At 52.7% G+C, this 21,800-nt stretch overlaps 12 non-coding genes across 12 annotated transcripts; 4 read left to right on the top strand and 8 right to left on the bottom strand.

Annotated features, from left to right (window-relative positions):
• Positions 1–3,450: 3,450 nt before the first annotated feature.
• TRNAW-CCA (transfer RNA tryptophan (anticodon CCA)) lies at positions 3,451–3,522 on the bottom strand. Its single transcript has one exon. It is a non-coding gene; the product is annotated as a tRNA-Trp (tRNA).
• A 2,175-nt stretch (positions 3,523–5,697) lies between these two features.
• TRNAW-CCA (transfer RNA tryptophan (anticodon CCA)) lies at positions 5,698–5,769 on the bottom strand. The gene has a single exon. It is a non-coding gene; the product is annotated as a tRNA-Trp (tRNA).
• Positions 5,770–7,944: 2,175 nt separating this feature from the next.
• TRNAW-CCA (transfer RNA tryptophan (anticodon CCA)) lies at positions 7,945–8,016 on the bottom strand. Its single transcript has one exon. It is a non-coding gene; the product is annotated as a tRNA-Trp (tRNA).
• Positions 8,017–10,046: 2,030 nt separating this feature from the next.
• On the top strand, positions 10,047–10,117 carry TRNAG-GCC (transfer RNA glycine (anticodon GCC)). Its single transcript has one exon. It is a non-coding gene; the product is annotated as a tRNA-Gly (tRNA).
• Positions 10,118–10,188: 71 nt separating this feature from the next.
• On the bottom strand, positions 10,189–10,260 carry TRNAW-CCA (transfer RNA tryptophan (anticodon CCA)). The gene has a single exon. It is a non-coding gene; the product is annotated as a tRNA-Trp (tRNA).
• Positions 10,261–12,293: 2,033 nt separating this feature from the next.
• TRNAG-GCC (transfer RNA glycine (anticodon GCC)) lies at positions 12,294–12,364 on the top strand. Its single transcript has one exon. It is a non-coding gene; the product is annotated as a tRNA-Gly (tRNA).
• A 71-nt stretch (positions 12,365–12,435) lies between these two features.
• On the bottom strand, positions 12,436–12,507 carry TRNAW-CCA (transfer RNA tryptophan (anticodon CCA)). Its single transcript has one exon. It is a non-coding gene; the product is annotated as a tRNA-Trp (tRNA).
• Positions 12,508–12,760: 253 nt separating this feature from the next.
• Positions 12,761–12,834, bottom strand: TRNAN-GUU (transfer RNA asparagine (anticodon GUU)). The gene has a single exon. It is a non-coding gene; the product is annotated as a tRNA-Asn (tRNA).
• Positions 12,835–16,781: 3,947 nt separating this feature from the next.
• On the top strand, positions 16,782–16,852 carry TRNAG-GCC (transfer RNA glycine (anticodon GCC)). The gene has a single exon. It is a non-coding gene; the product is annotated as a tRNA-Gly (tRNA).
• A 396-nt stretch (positions 16,853–17,248) lies between these two features.
• On the bottom strand, positions 17,249–17,322 carry TRNAN-GUU (transfer RNA asparagine (anticodon GUU)). Its single transcript has one exon. It is a non-coding gene; the product is annotated as a tRNA-Asn (tRNA).
• Positions 17,323–19,025: 1,703 nt separating this feature from the next.
• TRNAG-GCC (transfer RNA glycine (anticodon GCC)) lies at positions 19,026–19,096 on the top strand. Its single transcript has one exon. It is a non-coding gene; the product is annotated as a tRNA-Gly (tRNA).
• Positions 19,097–21,412: 2,316 nt separating this feature from the next.
• TRNAW-CCA (transfer RNA tryptophan (anticodon CCA)) lies at positions 21,413–21,484 on the bottom strand. The gene has a single exon. It is a non-coding gene; the product is annotated as a tRNA-Trp (tRNA).
• Positions 21,485–21,800: the final 316 nt, after the last annotated feature.

The raw sequence follows: 21,800 nt of genomic DNA, 5'->3' as shown, positions 1-21,800 counted from the left end.
CACGGCGTTTGTCATTTGCTTGGTTGTCCTGTCACTGTTGGATGTTTTCTTGCGCAGACTACTGTCTAATGGTGGGAAGGCCACGAGACACGTGACTTTTCTCTTTCCTTGTTAGCATAGTTTCCTGCCACTGTCTTGTTGTGCTGCCTGCCTGTGAGACACGTGTCTTGCCCATCTCAGCTCCACTGTGGCATGTTAGATATGTCTTTGAGCAGAGTCCCGGTCCCAGAGCTGCTGCCTTCTCTGCACTCTGGCTTGTAAGACTGCAGGCAAAGGCCCTCCCTGGCCCCTCAGCCAGATAGATACATTTACCTGCAGGGCTCAGCTTTGGTGAAAGATATTGGCGAGAGAGAGGAAAGGGGACGGCCCGTGGTGCACCCCCTATTTTGCATAGAACCACAGCCTCCTGGGAGGGCAGAGACATGAGGGTTCTCAGGGAAAGCCCTCCCAGGAGTGTTGAAGGGCAGGACGTGAAACACAGCAATCCCGGAATGGCCTGGTCTAAGATGCCTGTGCAATAGGCCTGGCCCTAGGCTTCCGGGGCTCTTCCTCGGCAGAGGCCCCAGTGGTATGAGCCCGACCAGGGCTGTGCCCGACCAGGGCTGTAGGGCGCGTTGGGAGCGCGTTAGGGACGCGAAAGAGGGCGCAGGGCGCAGAACTCTGCCCGTTTCTCCCCAGGATTTTGGGGAGGACAGGGAATCTGGCCAGGTCAGTGACTAGGCTTTCCCAGAAGGAAAGTCCAGTGACAGTGGCATGTTGTGAAACACAAGATTGCTGGTGGTCTGGAGGGTGCTTTCTGTCAGCCACTTCTCCCGGGAGCAGCCAGAGAGCAGGCTGATGTCGTGCTCTGTCAAGCACAACACTGGCCCCAAACCACTGTCCTTAGCAAAAGCAGAAACATTCATAGTTTCAGTCTCCTGCATCTGATTCCTGCCATCAGCATGTGAACGTTTGGCAGTCCAAGGCTTGCCATGCAAACTTTGTTCATAGGTGTCCCATGCGAATGCATGGGCCTCATCACTACTGTCTACGGCAGGGCTCTCTGCTCAGCCTATGTAAGTGAAGCATTGGTGGTTCAGTGGTAGAATTCTCGCCTGCCACGCGTGAGGCCCGGGTTCGATACCCGGCCAATGCAAAGCGCCCTTCTTTTGGCTTTGCTTTAGAAGTCAGAGATATAGACTTGGTGGGGAAAAAAATCTCATAGAGTGACCCCGACGTGATTTGAACACGCAACCTTCTGATCTGGAGTCAGACGCGCGACCGTTGCGCCACGAGGTCCCTGTGCATGCAGTTCTCAGCCCCGGATCAAGAAATGCTTCTGTGCCTTTTATTGGCCCTCAGTACGCCTGTGGTTAAAGTAGAAGGCTTGGTGGCCCGTTTCCAGTCCTATTGGTGGAAATGACTAGAGGTGAAGAGATGATAGAAGATAGAAATGTTGAGATAGAGCATGTCACGCAGGCAAAGCGAGAGCTCTAAGAGCAAAGCCAGACAGCTGTGTTTTAATTCAGGACTTGATGTAGGCAAAAGCATACGTCCCTGGGTGGGCTTGAACCACCAACCTTTCGGTTAACAGCCGAACACACTAACCGATTGCGCCACAGAGACCAACCACCTCAGTGAGCGTGTTGGGACTCAATATATGTTTTTACCTTTGTGCTCCTGCCTGCAGCTCTAAGGTCCTGGCATAAGACAGGTAGGCTTAGACTCCATTGTGACATGTCTTACTTCTCTTAGAAGAAGGTTCTGAGTTGCCAGGCAGCTTATCTTCTGCCGGGCACACTTTCCTTTGCAGGCTTTCAGGTTGTGAATCCAGCACTGCTTAGGTGTCCATGTCAGACATGAGCAGCTCATTGAGCCCCACTGTGTGTTTTTTGTGGAGATACAACTCTCAGACTAGAGGGAGCAGGCGGGAAGTGGGTGAGACTCACACAGGGTGGGTGGGGCAGTTAAAGGATGTTATCTAATAGTGTAATCGAGGAGTTGGGTTTTTTGTGCACTACACTTTAACCAGCGATTCTTTCTAAAAGGAAATCCCAGGGCAGTAACCGCAATGAGTGGCATCCCCACACCCGAGGTTGCATTGTGGTAGCTGTTCCCTGAGCCCCTAGCCCCTGTCCCCATGTCGCCCTTTCTCCTCGTGTAACTCACCTCAGGTTCGGTGGCTCTGATACTTGTTGCTTCTGCGCGATCATCCCCATGATCTGGACCTTTGTACGAAATGTCATGTAAGATGACTTTATTCAGCACAGCGTTTGTCATTTGCTTGGTTGTCCTGTCACTGTTGGATGTTTTCTTGCGCAGACTACTGTCTAATGGTGGGCAGGCCACGAGACACGTGACTTTTCTCTTTCCTTGTTAGCATAGTTTCCTGCCACTGTCTTGTTGTGCTGCCTGCCTGTGAGACACGTGTCTTGCCCATCTCAGCTCCACTGTGGCATGTTAGATATGTCTTTGAGCAGAGTCCCGGTCCCAGAGCTGCTGCCTTCTCTGCACTCTGGCTTGTAAGACTGCAGGCAAAGGCCCTCCCTGGCCCCTCAGCCAGATAGATACATTTACCTGCAGGGCTCAGCTTTGGTGAAAGATATTGGCGAGAGAGAGGAAAGGGGACGGCCCGTGGTGCACCCCCTATTTTGCATAGAACCACAGCCTCCTGGGAGGGCAGAGACATGAGGGTTCTCAGGGAAAGCCCTCCCAGGAGTGTTGAAGGGCAGGACGTGAAACACAGCAATCCCGGAATGGCCTGGTCTAAGATGCCTGTGCAATAGGCCTGGCCCTAGGCTTCCGGGGCTCTTCCTCGGCAGAGGCCCCAGTGGTATGAGCCCGACCAGGGCTGTGCCCGACCAGGGCTGTAGGGCGCGTTGGGAGTGCGTTAGGGACGCGAAAGAGGGCGCAGGGCGCAGAACTCTGCCCGTTTCTCCCCAGGATTTTGGGGAGGACAGGGAATCTGGCCAGGTCAGTGACTAGGCTGTCCCAGAAGGAAAGTCCAGTGACAGTGGCATGTTGTGAAACACAAGATTGCTGGTGGTCTGGAGGGTGCTTTCTGTCAGCCACTTCTCCCGGGAGCAGCCAGAGAGCAGGCTGATGTCGTGCTCTGTCAAGCACAACACTGGCCCCAAACCACTGTCCTTAGCAAAAGCAGAAACATTCATAGTTTCAGTCTCCTGCATCTGATTCCTGCCATCAGCATGTGAACGTTTGGCAGTCCAAGGCTTGCCATGCAAACTTTGTTCATAGGTGTCCCATGCGAATGCATGGGCCTCATCACTACTGTCTACGGCAGGGCTCTCTGCTCAGCCTATGTTAGTGAAACATTGGTGGTTCAGTGGTAGAATTCTCGCCTGCCACGCGGGAGGCCCGGGTTCGATTCCCAGCCAATGCAAAGCGCCCTTCTTTTGGCTTTGCTTTAGAAGTCAGAGATATAGACTTGGTGGGGAAAAAAATGTCAAAGAGTGACCCCGACGTGATTTGAACACGCAACCTTCTGATCTGGAGTCAGACGCGCTACCGTTGCGCCACGAGGTCCCTGTGCATGCAGTTTTCAGCCCCGGATCAAGAAATGCTTCTGTGCCTTTTATTGGCCCTCAGTACGCCTGTGGTTAAAGTAGAAGGCTTGGTGGCCCGTTTCCAGTCCTATTGGTGGAAATGACTAGAGGTGAAGAGATGAGAGAAGATAGAAATGTTGAGATAGAGCATGTCACGCAGGCAAAGAGAGAGCTCTAAGAGCAAAGCCAGACAGCTGTGTTTTAATTCAGGACTTGATGTAGGCAAAAGCATACGTCCCTGGGTGGGCTTGAAACACCAACCTTTCGGTTAACAGCCGAACGCGCTAACCGATTGCGCCACAGAGACCAACCACCGCAGTGAGCGTGTTGGGACTCAATATATGTTTTTACCTTTGTGCTCCTGCCTGCAGCTCTAAGGTCCTGGCATAAGACAGGTAGGCTTAGACTCCATTGTGACATGTCTTACTTCTCTTAGAAGAAGGTTCTGAGTTGCCAGGCAGCTTATCTTCTGCCGGGCACACTTTCCTTTGCAGGCTTTCAGGTTGTGAATCCAGCACTGCTTAGGTGTCCATGTCAGACATGAGCAGCTCATTGAGCCCCACTGTGTGTTTTTTGTGGAGATACAACTCTCAGACTAGAGGGAGCAGGCGGGAAGTGGGTGAGACTCACACAGGGTGGGTGGGGCAGTTAAAGGATGTTATCTAATAGTGTAATCGAGGAGTTGGGTTTTTTGTGCACTACACTTTAACCAGCGATTCTTTCTAAAAGGAAATCCCAGGGCAGTTCCCGCAATGAGTGGCATCCCCACACCCGAGGTTGCATTGTGGTAGCTGTTCCCTGAGCCCATAGCCCCTGTCCCCATGTCGCCCTTTCTCCTCGTGTAACTCACCCCAGGTTCGGTGGCTCTGATACTTGCTGCTTCTGCTGCGCGATCATCCCCATGATCTGGGCCTTTGTACGAAATGTCATGTAAGATGACTTTATTCAGCACGGCGTTTGTCATTTGCTTGGTTGTCCTGTCACTGTTGGATGTTTTCTTGCGCAGACTACTGTCTAATGGTGGGAAGGCCACGAGACACGTGACTTTTCTCTTTCCTTGTTAGCATAGTTTCCTGCCACTGTCTTGTTGTGCTGCCTGCCTGTGAGACACGTGTCTGGCCCATCTCAGCTCCACTGTGGCATGTTAGATATGTCTTTGAGCAGAGTCCCGGTCCCAGAGCTGCTGCCTTCTCTGCACTCTGGCTTGTAAGACTGCAGGCAAAGGCCCTCCCTGGCCCCTCAGCCAGATAGATACATTTACCTGCAGGGCTCAGCTTTGGTGAAAGATATTGGCGAGAGAGAGGAAAGGGGACGGCCCGTGGTGCACCCCCTATTTTGCATAGAACCACAGCCTCCTGGGAGGGCAGAGACATGAGGGTTCTCAGGGAAAGCCCTCGCAGGAGTGTTGAAGGGTAGGACGTGAAACACAGCAATCCTGGAATGGCCTGGTCTAAGATGCCTGTGCAATAGGCCTGGCCCTAGGCTTCCGGGGCTCTTCCTCGGCAGAGGCCCCAGTGGTATGAGCCCGACCAGGGCTGTGCCCGACCAGGGCTGTAGGGCGCGTTGGGAGCGCGTTAGGGAAGCGAAAGAGGGCGCAGGGCGCAGAACTCTGCCCGTTTCTCCCCAGGATTTTGGGGAGGACAGGGAATCTGGCCAGGTCAGTGACTAGGCTTTCCCAGAAGGAAAGTCCAGTGACAGTGGCATGTTGTGAAACACAAGATTGCTGGTGGTCTGGAGGGTGCTTTCTGTCAGCCACTTCTCCCGGGAGCAGCCAGAGAGCAGGCTGATGTCGTGCTCTGTCAAGCACAACACTGGCCCCAAACCACTGTCCTTAGCAAAAGCAGAAACATTCATAGTTTCAGTCTCCTGCATCTGATTCCTGCCATCAGCATGTGAACGTTTGGCAGTCCAAGGGTTGCCATGCAAACTTTGTTCATAGGTGTCCCATGCGAATGCATGGGCCTCATCACTACTGTCTACGGCAGGGCTCTCTGCTCAGCCTATGTAAGTGAAGCATTGGTGGTTCAGTGGTAGAATTCTCGCCTGCCACGCTGGAGGCCCGGGTTCGATTCCCGGCCAATGCAAAGCGCCCTTCTTTTGGCTTTGCTTTAGAAGTCAGAGATATAGACTTGGTGGGGAAAAAAATGTCAAAGAGTGACCCCGACGTGATTTGAACACGCAACCTTCTGATCTGGAGTCAGACGCGCTACCGTTGCGCCACGAGGTCCCTGTGCATGCAGTTTTCAGCCCCGGATCAAGAAATGCTTCTGTGCCTTTTATTGGCCCTCAGTACGCCTGTGGTTAAAGTAGAAGGCTTGGTGGCCCGTTTCCAGTCCTATTGGTGGAAATGACTAGAGGTGAAGAGATGAGAGAAGATAGAAATGTTGAGATAGAGCATGTCACGCAGGCAAAGAGAGAGCTCTAAGAGCAAAGCCAGACAGCTGTGTTTTAATTCAGGACTTGATGTAGGCAAAAGCATACGTCCCTGGGTGGGCTTGAACCACCAACCTTTCGGTTAACAGCCGAACGCGCTAACCGATTGCACCACAGAGACCAACCACCGCAGTGAGCGTGTTGGGACTCAATATATGTTTTTACCTTTGTGCTCCTGCCTGCAGCTCTAAGGTCCTGGCATAAGACAGGTAGGCTTAGACTCCATTGTGACATGTCTTACTTCTCTTAGAAGAAGGTTCTGAGTTGCCAGGCAGCTTATCTTCTGCCGGGCACACTTTCCTTTGCAGGCTTTCAGGTTGTGAATCCAGCACTGCTTAGGTGTCCATGTCAGACATGAGCAGCTCATTGAGCCCCACTGTGTGTTTTTTGTGGAGATACAACTCTCAGACTAGAGGGAGCAGGCGGGAAGTGGGTGAGACTCACACAGGGTGGGTGGGGCAGTTAAAGGATGTTATCTAATAGTGTAATCGAGGAGTTGGGTTTTTTGTGCACTACACTTTAACCAGCGATTCTTTCTAAAAGGAAATCCCAGGGCAGTACCCGCAATGAGTGGCATCCCCACACCCGAGGTTGCATTGTGGTAGCTGTTCCCTGAGCCCATAGCCCCTGTCCCCATGTCGCCCTTTCTCCTCGTGTAACTCACCCCAGGTTCGGTGGCTCTGATACTTGCTGCTTCTGCTGCGCGATCATCCCCATGATCTGGGCCTTTGTACGAAATGTCATGTAAGATGACTTTATTCAGCACGGCGTTTGTCATTTGCTTGGTTGTCCTGTCACTGTTGGATGTTTTCTTGCGCAGACTACTGTCTAATGGTGGGAAGGCCACGAGACACGTGACTTTTCTCTTTCCTTGTTAGCATAGTTTCCTGCCACTGTCTTGTTGTGCTGCCTGCCTGTGAGACACGTGTCTGGCCCATCTCAGCTCCACTGTGGCATGTTAGATATGTCTTTGAGCAGAGTCCCGGTCCCAGAGCTGCTGCCTTCTCTGCACTCTGGCTTGTAAGACTGCAGGCAAAGGCCCTCCCTGGCCCCTCAGCCAGATAGATACATTTACCTGCAGGGCTCAGCTTTGGTGAAAGATATTGGCGAGAGAGAGGAAAGGGGACGGCCCGTGGTGCACCCCCTATTTTGCATAGAACCACAGCCTCCTGGGAGGGCAGAGACATGAGGGTTCTCAGGGAAAGCCCTCGCAGGAGTGTTGAAGGGTAGGACGTGAAACACAGCAATCCTGGAATGGCCTGGTCTAAGATGCCTGTGCAATAGGCCTGGCCCTAGGCTTCCGGGGCTCTTCCTCGGCAGAGGCCCCAGTGGTATGAGCCCGACCAGGGCTGTGCCCGACCAGGGCTGTAGGGCGCGTTGGGAGCGCGTTAGGGAAGCGAAAGAGGGCGCAGGGCGCAGAACTCTGCCCGTTTCTCCCCAGGATTTTGGGGAGGACAGGGAATCTGGCCAGGTCAGTGACTAGGCTTTCCCAGAAGGAAAGTCCAGTGACAGTGGCATGTTGTGAAACACAAGATTGCTGGTGGTCTGGAGGGTGCTTTCTGTCAGCCACTTCTCCCGGGAGCAGCCAGAGAGCAGGCTGATGTCGTGCTCTGTCAAGCACAACACTGGCCCCAAACCACTGTCCTTAGCAAAAGCAGAAACATTCATAGTTTCAGTCTCCTGCATCTGATTCCTGCCATCAGCATGTGAACGTTTGGCAGTCCAAGGGTTGCCATGCAAACTTTGTTCATAGGTGTCCCATGCGAATGCATGGGCCTCATCACTACTGTCTACGGCAGGGCTCTCTGCTCAGCCTATGTAAGTGAAGCATTGGTGGTTCAGTGGTAGAATTCTCGCCTGCCACGCTGGAGGCCCGGGTTCGATTCCCGGCCAATGCAAAGCGCCCTTCTTTTGGCTTTGCTTTAGAAGTCAGAGATATAGACTTGGTGGGGAAAAAAATGTCAAAGAGTGACCCCGACGTGATTTGAACACGCAACCTTCTGATCTGGAGTCAGACGCGCTACCGTTGCGCCACGAGGTCCCTGTGCATGCAGTTCTCAGCCCCGGATCAAGAAATGCTTCTGTGCCTTTTATTGGCCCTCAGTACGCCTGTGGTTAAAGTAGAAGGCTTGGTGGCCCGTTTCCAGTCCTATTGGTGGAAATGACTAGAGGTGAAGAGATGATAGAAGATAGAAATGTTGAGATAGAGCATGTCACGCAGGCAAAGCGAGAGCTCTAAGAGCAAAGCCAGACAGCTGTGTTTTAATTCAGGACTTGATGTAGGCAAAAGCATACGTCCCTGGGTGGGCTTGAACCACCAACCTTTCGGTTAACAGCTGAACGCACTAACCGATTGCGCCACAGAGACCAACCACCACAGTGAGCGTGTTGGGACTCAATATATGTTTTTACCTTTGTGCTCCTGCCTGCAGCTCTAAGGTCCTGGCATAAGACAGGTAGGCTTAGACTCCATTGTGACATGTCTTACTTCTCTTAGAAGAAGGTTCTGAGTTGCCAGGCAGCTTATCTTCTGCCGGGCACACTTTCCTTTGCAGGCTTTCAGGTTGTGAATCCAGCACTGCTTAGGTGTCCATGTCAGACATGAGCAGCTCATTGAGCCCCACTGTGTGTTTTTTGTGGAGATACAACTCTCAGACTAGAGGGAGCAGGCGGGAAGTGGGTGAGACTCACACAGGGTGGGTGGGGCAGTTAAAGGATGTTATCTAATAGTGTAATCGAGGAGTTGGGTTTTTTGTGCACTACACTTTAACCAGCGATTCTTTCTAAAAGGAAATCCCAGGGCAGTAACCGCAATGAGTGGCATCCCCACACCCGAGGTTGCATTGTGGTAGCTGTTCCCTGAGCCCCTAGCCCCTGTCCCCATGTCGCCCTTTCTCCTCGTGTAACTCACCTCAGGTTCGGTGGCTCTGATACTTGCTGCTTCTGCGCGATCATCCCCATGATCTGGACCTTTGTACGAAATGTCATGTAAGATGACTTTATTCAGCACAGCGTTTGTCATTTGCTTGGTTGTCCTGTCACTGTTGGATGTTTTCTTGCGCAGACTACTGTCTAATGGTGGGAAGGCCACGAGACACGTGACTTTTCTCTTTCCTTGTTAGCATAGTTTCCTGCCACTGTCTTGTTGTGCTGCCTGCCTGTGAGACACGTGTCTTGCCCATCTCAGCTCCACTGTGGCATGTTAGATATGTCTTTGAGCAGAGTCCCGGTCCCAGAGCTGCTGCCTTCTCTGCACTCTGGCTTGTAAGACTGCAGGCAAAGGCCCTCCCTGGCCCCTCAGCCAGATAGATACATTTACCTGCAGGGCTCAGCTTTGGTGAAAGATATTGGCGAGAGAGAGGAAAGGGGACGGCCCCTGGTGCACCCCCTATTTTGCATAGAACCACAGCCTCCTGGGAGGGCAGAGACATGAGGGTTCTCAGGGAAAGCCCTCCCAGGAGTGTTGAAGGGCAGGACGTGAAACACAGCAATCCCGGAATGGCCTGGTCTAAGATGCCTGTGCAATAGGCCTGGCCCTAGGCTTCCGGGGCTCTTCCTCGGCAGAGGCCCCAGTGGTATGAGCCCGACCAGGGCTGTGCCCGACCAGGGCTGTAGGGCGCGTTGGGAGCGCGTTAGGGACGCGAAAGAGGGCGCAGGGCGCAGAACTCTGCCCGTTTCTCCCCAGGATTTTGGGGAGGACAGGGAATCTGGCCAGGTCAGTGACTAGGCTGTCCCAGAAGGAAAGTCCAGTGACAGTGGCATGTTGTGAAACACAAGATTGCTGGTGGTCTGGAGGGTGCTTTCTGTCAGCCACTTCTCCCGGGAGCAGCCAGAGAGCAGGCTGATGTCGTGCTCTGTCAAGCACAACACTGGCCCCAAACCACTGTCCTTAGCAAAAGCAGAAACATTCATAGTTTCAGTCTCCTGCATCTGATTCCTGCCATCAGCATGTGAACGTTTGGCAGTCCAAGGCTTGCCATGCAAACTTTGTTCATAGGTGTCCCATGCGAATGCATGGGCCTCATCACTACTGTCTACGGCAGGGCTCTCTGCTCAGCCTATGTAAGTGAAGCATTGGTGGTTCAGTGGTAGAATTCTCGCCTGCCATGCGGGAGGCCCGGGTTCGATTCCCGGCCAATGCAAAGCGCCCTTCTTTTGGCTTTGCTTTAGAAGTCAGAGATATAGACTTGGTGGGGAAAAAAATGTCAAAGAGTGACCCCGACGTGATTTGAACACGCAACCTTCTGATCTGGAGTCAGACGCGCTACCGTTGCGCCACGAGGTCCCTGTGCATGCAGTTCTCAGCCCCGGATCAAGAAATGCTTCTGTGCCTTTTATTGGCCCTCAGTACGCCTGTGGTTAAAGTAGAAGGCTTGGTGGCCCGTTTCCAGTCCTATTGGTGGAAATGACTAGAGGTGAAGAGATGAGAGAAGATAGAAATGTTGAGATAGAGCATGTCACGCAGGCAAAGCGAGAGCTCTAAGAGCAAAGCCAGACAGCTGTGTTTTAATTCAGGACTTGATGTAGGCAAAAGCATACGTCCCTGGGTGGGCTTGAACCACCAACCTTTCAGTTAACAGCCGAACGCGCTAACCGATTGCGCCACAGAGACCAACCACCGCAGTGAGTGTGTTGGGACTCAATATTTGTTTTTACCTTTGGGCTCCTGCCTGCAGCTCTAAGGTCCTGGCATAAGACAGGTAGGCTTAGACTCCATTGTGACATGTCTTACTTCTCTTAGAAGAAGGTTCTGAGTTGCCAGGCAGCTTATCTTCTGCCGGGCACACTTTCCTTTGCAGGCTTTCAGGTTGTGAATCCAGCACTGCTTAGGTGTCCATGTCAGACATGAGCAGCTCATTGAGCCCCACTGTGTGTTTTTTGTGGAGATACAACTCTCAGACTAGAGGGAGCAGGCGGGAAGTGGGTGAGACTCACACAGGGTGGGTGGGGCAGTTAAAGGATGTTATCTAATAGTGTAATCGAGGAGTTGGGTTTTTTGTGCACTACACTTTAACCAGCGATTCTTTCTAAAAGGAAATCCCAGGGCAGTAACCGCAATGAGTGGCATCCCCACACCCGAGGTTGCATTGTGGTAGCTGTTCCCTGAGCCCATAGCCCCTGTCCCCATGTCGCCCTTTCTCCTCGTGTAACTCACCTCAGGTTCGGTGGCTCTGATACTTGCTGCTTCTGCTGCGCGATCATCCCCATGATCTGGACCTTTGTACGAAATGTCATGTAAGATGACTTTATTCAGCACAGCGTTTGTCATTTGCTTGGTTGTCCTGTCACTGTTGGATGTTTTCTTGCGCAGACTACTGTCTAATGGTGGGAAGGCCACGAGACACGTGACTTTTCTCTTTCCTTGTTAGCATAGTTTCCTGCCACTGTCTTGTTGTGCTGCCTGCCTGTGAGACACGTGTCTGGCCCATCTCAGCTCCACTGTGGCATGTTAGATATGTCTTTGAGCAGAGTCCCGGTCCCAGAGCTGCTGCCTTCTCTGCACTCTGGCTTGTAAGACTGCAGGCAAAGGCCCTCCCTGGCCCCTCAGCCAGATAGATACATTTACCTGCAGGGCTCAGCTTTGGTGAAAGATATTGGCGAGAGAGAGGAAAGGGGACGGCCCGTGGTGCACCCCCTATTTTGCATAGAACCACAGCCTCCTGGGAGGGCAGAGACATGAGGGTTCTCAGGGAAAGCCCTCCCAGGAGTGTTGAAGGGCAGGACGTGAAACACAGCAATCCCGGAATGGCCTGGTCTAAGATGCCTGTGCAATAGGCCTGGCCCTAGGCTTCCGGGGCTCTTCCTCGGCAGAGGCCCCAGTGGTATGAGCCCGACCAGGGCTGTGCCCGACCAGGGCTGTAGGGCGCGTTGGGAGCGCGTTAGGGACGCGAAAGAGGGCGCAGGGCGCAGAACTCTGCCCGTTTCTCCCCAGGATTTTGGGGAGGACAGGGAATCTGGCCAGGTCAGTGACTAGGCTGTCCCAGAAGGAAAGTCCAGTGACAGTGGCATGTTGTGAAACACAAGATTGCTGGTGGTCTGGAGGGTGCTTTCTGTCAGCCACTTCTCCCGGGAGCAGCCAGAGAGCAGGCTGATGTCGTGCTCTGTCAAGCACAACACTGGCCCCAAACCACTGTCCTTAGCAAAAGCAGAAACATTCATAGTTTCAGTCTCCTGCATCTGATTCCTGCCATCAGCATGTGAACGTTTGGCAGTCCAAGGCTTGCCATGCAAACTTTGTTCATAGGTGTCCCATGCGAATGCATGGGCCTCATCACTACTGTCTACGGCAGGGCTCTCTGCTCAGCTTATGTAAGTGAAGCATTGGTGGTTCAGTGGTAGAATTCTCGCCTGCCATGCGGGAGGCCCGGGTTCGATTCCCGGCCAATGCAAAGCGCCCTTCTTTTGGCTTTGCTTTAGAAGTCAGAGATATAGACTTGGTGGGGAAAAAAATCTCAAAGAGTGACCCCGACGTGATTTGAACACGCAACCTTCTGATCTGGAGTCAGACGCGCTACCGTTGCGCCACGAGGTCCCTGTGCATGCAGTTTTCAGCCCCGGATCAAGAAATGCTTCTGTGCCTTTTATTGGCCCTCAGTACGCCTGTGGTTAAAGTAGAAGGCTTGGTGGCCCGTTTCCAGTCCTATTGGTGGAAATGACTAGAGGTGAAGAGATGAGAGAAGATAGAAATGTTGAGATAGAGCATGTCACGCAGGCAAAGCGAGAGCTCTAAGAGCAAAGCCAGACAGCTGTGTTTTAATTCAGGACTTGATGTAGGCAAAAGCATACGTCCCTGGGTGGGCTTGAACCACCAACCTTTCGGTTAACAGCCGAACGCGCTAACCGATTGCGCCACAGAGACCAACCACCGCAGTGAGCGTGTTGGGACTCAATATATGTTTTTACCTTTGTGCTCCTGCCTGCAGCTCTAAGGTCCTGGCATAAGACAGGTAGGCTTAGACTCCATTGTGACATGTCTTACTTCTCTTAGAAGAAGGTTCTGAGTTGCCAGGCAGCTTATCTTCTGCCGGGCACACTTTCCTTTGCAGGCTTTCAGGTTGTGAATCCAGCACTGCTTAGGTGTCCATGTCAGACATGAGCAGCTCATTGAGCCCCACTGTGTGTTTTTTGTGGAGATACAACTCTCAGACTAGAGGGAGCAGGCGGGAAGTGGGTGAGACTCACACAGGGTGGGTGGGGCAGTTAAAGGATGTTATCTAATAGTGTAATCGAGGAGTTGGGTTTTTTGTGCACTACACTTTAACCAGCGATTCTTTCTAAAAGGAAATCCCAGGGCAGTACCCGCAATGAGTGGCATCCCCACACCCGAGGTTGCATTGTGGTAGCTGTTCCCTGAGCCCCTAGCCCCTGTCCCCATGTCGCCCTTTCTCCTCGTGTAACTCACCTCAGGTTCGGTGGCTCTGATACTTGCTGCTTCTGCGCGATCATCCCCATGATCTGGGCCTTTGTACGAAATGTCATGTAAGATGACTTTATTCAGCACAGCGTTTGTCATTTGCTTGGTTGTCCTGTCACTGTTGGATGTTTTCTTGCGCAGACTACTGTCTAATGGTGGGAAGGCCACGAGACACGTGACTTTTCTCTTTCCTTGTTAGCATACTTTCCTGCCACTGTCTTGTTGTGCTGCCTGCCTGTGAGACACGTGTCTTGCCCATCTCAGCTCCACTGTGGCATGTTAGATATGTCTTTGAGCAGAGTCCCGGTCCCAGAGCTGCTGCCTTCTCTGCACTCTGGCTTGTAAGACTGCAGGCAAAGGCCCTCCCTGGCCCCTCAGCCAGATAGATACATTTACCTGCAGGGCTCAGCTTTGGTGAAAGATATTGGCGAGAGAGAGGAAAGGGGACGGCCCGTGGTGCACCCCCTATTTTGCATAGAACCACAGCCTCCTGGGAGGGCAGAGACATGAAGGTTCTCAGGGAAAGCCCTCCCAGGAGTGTTGAAGGGCAGGACGTGAAACACAGCAATCCCGGAATGGCCTGGTCTAAGATGCCTGTGCAATAGGCCTGGCCCTAGGCTTCCGGGGCTCTTCCTCGGCAGAGGCCCCAGTGGTATGAGCCCGACCAGGGCTGTGCCCGAGCAGGGCTGTAGGGCGCGTTGGGAGCGCGTTAGGGACGCGAAAGAGGGCGCAGGGCGCAGAACTCTGCCCGTTTCTCCCCAGGATTTTGGGGAGGACAGGGAATCTGGCCAGGTCAGTGACTAGGCTTTCCCAGAAGGAAAGTCCAGTGACAGTGGCATGTTGTGAAACACAAGATTGCTGGTGGTCTGGAGGGTGCTTTCTGTCTGCCACTTCTCCCGGGAGCAGCCAGAGAGCAGGATGATGTCGTGCTCTGTCAAGCACAACACTGGCCCCAAACCACTGTCCTTAGCAAAAGCAGAAACATTCATAGTTTCAGTCTCCTGCATCTGATTCCTGCCATCAGCATGTGAACGTTTGGCAGTCCAAGGCTTGCCATGCAAACTTTGTTCATAGGTGTCCCATGCGAATGCATGGGCCTCATCACTACTGTCTACGGCAGGGCTCTCTGCTCAGCCTATGTAAGTGAAGCATTGGTGGTTCAGTGGTAGAATTCTCGTCTGCCACGCGGGAGGCCCGGGTTCGATGCCCAGCCAATGCAAAGCGCCCTTCTTTTGGCTTTGCTTTAGAAGTCAGAGATATAGACTTGGTGGGGAAAAAAATGTCAAAGAGTGACCCCGACGTGATTTGAACACGCAACCTTTTGATCTGGAGTCAGACGCGCTACCGTTGCGCCACGAGGTCCCTGTGCATGCAGTTCTCAGCCCCGGATCAAGAAATGCTTCTGTGCCTTTTATTGGCCCTCAGTACGCCTGTGGTTAAAGTAGAAGGCTTGGTGGCCCGTTTCCAGTCCTATTGGTGGAAATGACTAGAGGTGAAGAGATGAGAGAAGATAGAAATGTTGAGATAGAGCATGTCACGCAGGCAAAGCGAGAGCTCTAAGAGCAAAGCCAGACAGCTGTGTTTTAATTCAGGACTTGATGTAGGCAAAAGCATACGTCCCTGGGTGGGCTTGAACCACCAACCTTTCGGTTAACAGCTGAACGCACTAACCGATTGCGCCACAGAGACCAACCACCACAGTGAGCGTGTTGGGACTCAATATATGTTTTTACCTTTGTGCTCCTGCCTGCAGCTCTAAGGTCCTGGCATAAGACAGGTAGGCTTAGACTCCATTGTGACATGTCTTACTTCTCTTAGAAGAAGGTTCTGAGTTGCCAGGCAGCTTATCTTCTGCCGGGCACACTTTCCTTTGCAGGCTTTCAGGTTGTGAATCCAGCACTGCTTAGGTGTCCATGTCAGACATGAGCAGCTCATTGAGCCCCACTGTGTGTTTTTTGTGGAGATACAACTCTCAGACTAGAGGGAGCAGGCGGGAAGTGGGTGAGACTCACACAGGGTGGGTGGGGCAGTTAAAGGATGTTATCTAATAGTGTAATCGAGGAGTTGGGTTTTTTGTGCACTACACTTTAACCAGCGATTCTTTCTAAAAGGAAATCCCAGGGCAGTAACCGCAATGAGTGGCATCCCCACACCCGAGGTTGCATTGTGGTAGCTGTTCCCTGAGCCCCTAGCCCCTGTCCCCATGTCGCCCTTTCTCCTCGTGTAACTCACCTCAGGTTCGGTGGCTCTGATACTTGCTGCTTCTGCGCGATCATCCCCATGATCTGGACCTTTGTACGAAATGTCATGTAAGATGACTTTATTCAGCACAGCGTTTGTCATTTGCTTGGTTGTCCTGTCACTGTTGGATGTTTTCTTGCGCAGACTACTGTCTAATGGTGGGAAGGCCACGAGACACGTGACTTTTCTCTTTCCTTGTTAGCATAGTTTCCTGCCACTGTCTTGTTGTGCTGCCTGCCTGTGAGACACGTGTCTTGCCCATCTCAGCTCCACTGTGGCATGTTAGATATGTCTTTGAGCAGAGTCCCGGTCCCAGAGCTGCTGCCTTCTCTGCACTCTGGCTTGTAAGACTGCAGGCAAAGGCCCTCCCTGGCCCCTCAGCCAGATAGATACATTTACCTGCAGGGCTCAGCTTTGGTGAAAGATATTGGCGAGAGAGAGGAAAGGGGACGGCCCCTGGTGCACCCCCTATTTTGCATAGAACCACAGCCTCCTGGGAGGGCAGAGACATGAGGGTTCTCAGGGAAAGCCCTCCCAGGAGTGTTGAAGGGCAGGACGTGAAACACAGCAATCCCGGAATGGCCTGGTCTAAGATGCCTGTGCAATAGGCCTGGCCCTAGGCTTCCGGGGCTCTTCCTCGGCAGAGGCCCCAGTGGTATGAGCCCGACCAGGGCTGTGCCCGACCAGGGCTGTAGGGCGCGTTGGGAGCGCGTTAGGGACGCGAAAGAGGGCGCAGGGCGCAGAACTCTGCCCGTTTCTCCCCAGGATTTTGGGGAGGACAGGGAATCTGGCCAGGTCAGTGACTAGGCTGTCCCAGAAGGAAAGTCCAGTGACAGTGGCATGTTGTGAAACACAAGATTGCTGGTGGTTTGGAGGGTGCTTTCTGTCAGCCACTTCTCCCGGGAGCAGCCAGAGAGCAGGCTGATGTCGTGCTCTGTCAAGCACAACACTGGCCCCAAACCACTGTCCTTAGCAAAAGCAGAAACATTCATAGTTTCAGTCTCCTGCATCTGATTCCTGCCATCAGCATGTGAACGTTTGGCAGTCCAAGGCTTGCCATGCAAACTTTGTTCATAGGTGTCCCATGCGAATGCATGGGCCTCATCACTACTGTCTACGGCAGGGCTCTCTGCTCAGCCTATGTAAGTGAAGCATTGGTGGTTCAGTGGTAGAATTCTCGCCTGCCATGCGGGAGGCCCGGGTTCGATTCCCGGCCAATGCAAAGCGCCCTTCTTTTGGCTTTGCTTTAGAAGTCAGAGATATAGACTTGGTGGGGAAAAAAATGTCAAAGAGTGACCCCGACGTGATTTGAACACGCAACCTTTTGATCTGGAGTCAGACGCGCTACCGTTGCGCCACGAGGTCCCTGTGCATGCAGTTCTCAGCCCCGGATCAAGAAATGCTTCTGTGCCTTTTATTGGCCCTCAGTACGCCTGTGGTTAAAGTAGAAGGCTTGGTGGCCCGTTTCCAGTCCTATTGGTGGAAATGACTAGAGGTGAAGAGATGAGAGAAGATAGAAATGTTGAGATAGAGCATGTCACGCAGGCAAAGCGAGAGCTCTAAGAGCAAAGCCAGACAGCTGTGTTTTAATTCAGGACTTGATGTAGGCAAAAGCATACGTCCCTGGGTGGGCTTGAACCACCAACCTTTCGGTTAACAGCCGAACGCGCTAACCGATTGCGCCACAGAGACCAACCACCGCAGTGAGCGTGTTGGGACTCAATATATGTTTTTACCTTTGTGCTCCTGCCTGCAGCTCTAAGGTCCTGGCATAAGACAGGTAGGCTTAGACTCCATTGTGACATGTCTTACTTCTCTTAGAAGAAGGTTCTGAGTTGCCAGGCAGCTTATCTTCTGCCGGGCACACTTTCCTTTGCAGGCTTTCAGGTTGTGAATCCAGCACTGCTTAGGTGTCCATGTCAGACATGAGCAGCTCATTGAGCCCCACTGTGTGTTTTTTGTGGAGATACAACTCTCAGACTAGAGGGAGCAGGCGGGAAGTGGGTGAGACTCACACAGGGTGGGTGGGGCAGTTAAAGGATGTTATCTAATAGTGTAATCGAGGAGTTGGGTTTTTTGTGCACTACACTTTAACCAGCGATTCTTTCTAAAAGGAAATCCCAGGGCAGTACCCGCAATGAGTGGCATCCCCACACCCGAGGTTGCATTGTGGTAGCTGTTCCCTGAGCCCCTAGCCCCTGTCCCCATGTCGCCCTTTCTCCTCGTGTAACTCACCTCAGGTTCGGTGGCTCTGATACTTGCTGCTTCTGCGCGATCATCCCCATGATCTGGGCCTTTGTACGAAATGTCATGTAAGATGACTTTATTCAGCACAGCGTTTGTCATTTGCTTGGTTGTCCTGTCACTGTTGGATGTTTTCTTGCGCAGACTACTGTCTAATGGTGGGAAGGCCACGAGACACGTGACTTTTCTCTTTCCTTGTTAGCATAGTTTCCTGCCACTGTCTTGTTGTGCTGCCTGCCTGTGAGACACGTGTCTTGCCCATCTCAGCTCCACTGTGGCATGTTAGATATGTCTTTGAGCAGAGTCCCGGTCCCAGAGCTGCTGCCTTCTCTGCACTCTGGCTTGTAAGACTGCAGGCAAAGGCCCTCCCTGGCCCCTCAGCCAGATAGATACATTTACCTGCAGGGCTCAGCTTTGGTGAAAGATATTGGCGAGAGAGAGGAAAGGGGACGGCCCGTGGTGCACCCCCTATTTTGCATAGAACCACAGCCTCCTGGGAGGGCAGAGACATGAAGGTTCTCAGGGAAAGCCCTCCCAGGAGTGTTGAAGGGCAGGACGTGAAACACAGCAATCCCGGAATGGCCTGGTCTAAGATGCCTGTGCAATAGGCCTGGCCCTAGGCTTCCGGGGCTCTTCCTCGGCAGAGGCCCCAGTGGTATGAGCCCGACCAGGGCTGTGCCCGAGCAGGGCTGTAGGGCGCGTTGGGAGCGCGTTAGGGACGCTAAAGAGGGCGCAGGGCGCAGAACTCTGCCCGTTTCTCCCCAGGATTTTGGGGAGGACAGGGAATCTGGCCAGGTCAGTGACTAGGCTTTCCCAGAAGGAAAGTCCAGTGACAGTGGCATGTTGTGAAACACAAGATTGCTGGTGGTCTGGAGGGTGCTTTCTGTCTGCCACTTCTCCCGGGAGCAGCCAGAGAGCAGGCTGATGTCGTGCTCTGTCAAGCACAACACTGGCCCCAAACCACTGTCCTTAGCAAAAGCAGAAACATTCATAGTTTCAGTCTCCTGCATCTGATTCCTGCCATCAGCATGTGAACGTTTGGCAGTCCAAGGCTTGCCATGCAAACTTTGTTCATAGGTGTCCCATGCGAATGCATGGGCCTCATCACTACTGTCTACGGCAGGGCTCTCTGCTCAGCCTATGTAAGTGAAGCATTGGTGGTTCAGTGGTAGAATTCTCGCCTGCCACGCGGGAGGCCCGGGTTCGATTCCCGGCCAATGCAAAGCGCCCTTCTTTTGGCTTTGCTTTAGAAGTCAGAGATATAGACTTGGTGGGGAAAAAAATGTCAAAGAGTGACCCCGACGTGATTTGAACACGCAACCTTCTGATCTGGAGTCAGACACGCTACCGTTGCGCCACGAGGTCCCTATGCATGCAGTTCTCAGCCCCGGATCAAGAAATGCTTCTGTGCCTTTTATTGGCCCTCAGTACGCCTGTGGTTAAAGTAGAAGGCTTGGTGTCCCGTTTCCAGTCCTATTGGTGGAAATGACTAGAGGTGAAGAGATGAGAGAAGATAGAAATGTTGAGATAGAGCATGTCACGCAGGCAAAGCGAGAGCTCTAAGAGCAAAGCCAGACAGCTGTGTTTTAATTCAGGACTTGATGTAGGCAAAAGCATACGTCCCTGGGTGGGCTTGAACCACCAACCTTTCGGTTAACAGCCAAACGTGCTAACCGATTGCGCCACAGAGACCAACCACCACAGTGAGCGTGTTGGGACTCAATATATGTTTTTACCTTTGTGCTCCTGCCTGCAGCTCTAAGGTCCTGGCATAAGACAGGTAGGCTTAGACTCCATTGTGACATGTCTTACTTCTCTTAGAAGAAGGTTCTGAGTTGCCAGGCAGCTTATCTTCTGCCGGGCACACTTTCCTTTGCAGGCTTTCAGGTTGTGAATCCAGCACTGCTTAGGTGTCCATGTCAGACATGAGCAGCTCATTGAGCCCCACTGTGTGTTTTTTGTGGAGATACAACTCTCAGACTAGAGGGAGCAGGCGGGAAGTGGGTGAGACTCACACAGGGTGGGTGGGGCAGTTAAAGGATGTTATCTAATAGTGTAATCGAGGAGTTGGGTTTTTTGTGCACTACACTTTAACCAGCGATTCTTTCTAAAAGGAAATCCCAGGGCAGTACCCGCAATGAGTGGCATCCCCACACCCGAGGTTGCATTGTGGTAGCTGTTCCCTGAGCCCATAGCCCCTGTCCCCATGTCGCCCTTTCTCCTCGTGTAACTCACCCCAGGTTCGGTGGCTCTGATACTTGCTGCTTCTGCTGCGCGATCATCCCCATGATCTGGGCCTTTGTACGAAATGTCATGTAAGATGACTTTATTCAGCACGGCGTTTGTCATTTGCTTGGTTGTCCTGTCACTGTTGGATGTTTTCTTGCGCAGACTACTGTCTAATGGTGGGAAGGCCACGAGACACGTGACTTTTCTCTTTCCTTGTTAGCATAGTTTCCTGCCACTGTCTTGTTGTGCTGCCTGCCTGTGAGACACGTGTCTTGCCCATCTCAGCTCCACTGTGGCATGTTAGATATGTCTTTGAGCAGAGTCCCGGTCCCAGAGCTGTTGCCTTCTCTGCACTCTGGCTTGTAAGACTGCAGGCAAAGGCCCTCCCTGGCCCCTCAGCCAGATAGATACATTTACCTGCAGGGCTCAGCTTTGGTGAAAGATATTGGCGAGAGAGAGGAAAGGGGACGGCCCGTGGTGCACCCCCTATTTTGCATAGAACCACAGCCTCCTGGGAGGGCAGAGACATGAGGGTTCTCAGGGAAAGCCCTCCCAGGAGTGTTGAAGGGCAGGACGTGAAACACAGCAATCCCGGAATGGCCTGGTCTAAGATGCCTGTGCAATAGGCCTGGCCCTAGGCTTCCGGGGCTCTTCCTCGGCAGAGGCCCCAGTGGTATGAGCCCGACCAGGGCTGTGCCCGACCAGGGCTGTAGGGCGCGTTGGGAGCGCGTTAGGGACGCGAAAGAGGGCGCAGGGCGCAGAACTCTGCCCGTTTCTCCCCAGGATTTTGGGGAGGACGGAATCTGGCCAGGTCAGTGACTAGGCTTTCCCAGAAGGAAAGTCCAGTGACAGTGGCATGTTGTGAAACACAAGATTGCTGGTGGTCTGGAGGGTGCTTTCTGTCAGCCACTTCTCCCGGGAGCAGCCAGAGAGCAGGCTGATGTCGTGCTCTGTCAAGCACAACACTGGCCCCAAACCACTGTCCTTAGCAAAAGCAGAAACATTCATAGTTTCAGTCTCCTGCATCTGATTCCTGCCATCAGCATGTGAACGTTTGGCAGTCCAAGGCTTGCCATGCAAACTTTGTTCATGGGTGTCCCATGCGAATGCATGGGCCTCATCACTACTGTCTACGGCAGGGCTCTCTGCTCAGCCTATGTAAGTGAAGCATTGGTGGTTCAGTGGTAGAATTCTCGCCTGCCACGCTGGAGGCCCGGGTTCGATTCCCGGCCAAAGCAAAGCGCCCTTCTTTTGGCTTTGCTTTAGAAGTCAGAGATATAGACTTGGTGGGGAAAAAAATGTCAAAGAGTGACCCCGACGTGATTTGAACACGCAACCTTCTGATCTGGAGTCAGACGCGCTACCGTTGCGCCACGAGGTCCCTGTGCATGCAGTTCTCAGCCCCGGATCAAGAAATGCTTCTGTGCCTTTTATTGGCCCTCAGTACGCCTGTGGTTAAAGTAGAAGGCTTGGTGGCCCGTTTCCAGTCCTATTGGTGGAAATGACTAGAGGTGAAGAGATGATAGAAGATAGAAATGTTGAGATAGAGCATGTCACGCAGGCAAAGCGAGAGCTCTAAGAGCAAAGCCAGACAGCTGTGTTTTAATTCAGGACTTGATGTAGGCAAAAGCATACGTCCCTGGGTGGGCTTGAACCACCAACCTTTCGGTTAACAGCTGAACGCACTAACCGATTGC

This window comes from Pleurodeles waltl, chromosome 4_1 (genome assembly GCF_031143425.1).
Source record: "Pleurodeles waltl isolate 20211129_DDA chromosome 4_1, aPleWal1.hap1.20221129, whole genome shotgun sequence".
Classification (NCBI taxonomy): domain Eukaryota; kingdom Metazoa; phylum Chordata; class Amphibia; order Caudata; family Salamandridae; genus Pleurodeles; species Pleurodeles waltl.
The sequence above is the reverse complement of the archived record's forward strand: the minus strand, read 5'-3'. Positions and strand labels throughout refer to the sequence as shown.